At 39.8% G+C, this 1,167-nt stretch overlaps 1 non-coding gene across 1 annotated transcript; it reads right to left on the bottom strand.

The window, feature by feature from the left end:
- Positions 1-430: 430 nt before the first annotated feature.
- On the bottom strand, positions 431-537 carry LOC133833610 (small nucleolar RNA R71). The gene has a single exon (XR_009892981.1). It is a non-coding gene; the product is annotated as a small nucleolar RNA R71 (small nucleolar RNA).
- Between the last annotated feature and the right edge of the window lie 630 nt (positions 538-1,167).

Genomic DNA, 1,167 nt, shown 5'->3' with positions numbered 1-1,167 from the left:
GATGGTTGCAAACCAAGGGAATGCAGTAAAAAATGCCCCCCAAAATGCAGGAGGGGTAGCAGGTGCAGAAGCCCAGGATCAAGCCCAAGACCAAGGGGCTCGAACTTTAAGGGATTATGTACTCCCCTACAGTTTCCGCTAATTATTTCGAGATTAAGCCAACAATACTACAAATGGTCCAGTCCACCATTCAGTTTGGTGACTTGCCTAATCAGGACCCAAACATGCACATCGCCATATTCTGGAGCTATGTGTGACTTTTAAAATGAATGGGGTAAGTGACAATGCCATAAGGTTTAGGCTATTCCCATTTTCACTTAGGGAAAGAGCCAATAGCTGGTTGAATTCGCTGCAGGCCAACTCTATTAGCACTTAGGACGATTTAGCACATAAATTTCTCGCCAAGTTCTTCCCTCCAAGGAAAGTTGCAAAGTTGAGAGGGGAGATTAATAACTTCTTCTAGACAAACGAGGAGAAATTGTTTGAAGCATGGGAGAGGTTTAAGGAATTATTGAGAAAGTACCCTCATCACAATATTGAGAAGTGGATATTAGTCCACAATTTTTTATAATGGGTTGTGCGGTACTACTTGTACCATAATTGATGTTGCAGCAGGATGGATGTAATGTCCCAAATTCCCTAATGTGGCTTAATGCTTGAATTAGGGGTCCAGGAGGGGCATAATTGATTTCTTATGCAATTATTTGATTAAATGCATGATTATATGATTATATGATGATAATTGCATGCATGTGGGTTCACTTATTATTTGAAGGGCATTTTCGTAATTTGGCCTGTTCATGGCATATTTGTATTTTTATATGCATGTTGGTGATTTATGGATGACACCACATTATAATGTGGATATGTTCAAGCTATTTGGCATGAGACAATCCTAGAACGCAAGTTAGCGGTTTGGTCATAACGGGATTAATTACCGGGCTCGGGGTGAGCCTGGAGGTAATTTGATGCTTAGTACATTATCGGGAATGAACATGTAATAGGATATGATTTAATTACTATTTAAGAATATTGGGAATAACGGGAATTGGAGGATGTTAATTATAATTAGCGGGATAAGTGGGAAATGATTGTTTTGCCCTTAGGTGGCTATATAGGAATTAATTGGGCTTAGGGGCATTTTGGTCTTTTGACCATGGGATATGC

Source organism: Humulus lupulus, chromosome 4 (genome assembly GCF_963169125.1).
Source record: "Humulus lupulus chromosome 4, drHumLupu1.1, whole genome shotgun sequence".
Lineage (NCBI taxonomy): Eukaryota > Viridiplantae > Streptophyta > Magnoliopsida > Rosales > Cannabaceae > Humulus > Humulus lupulus.
The sequence above is the reverse complement of the archived record's forward strand: the minus strand, read 5'-3'. Positions and strand labels throughout refer to the sequence as shown.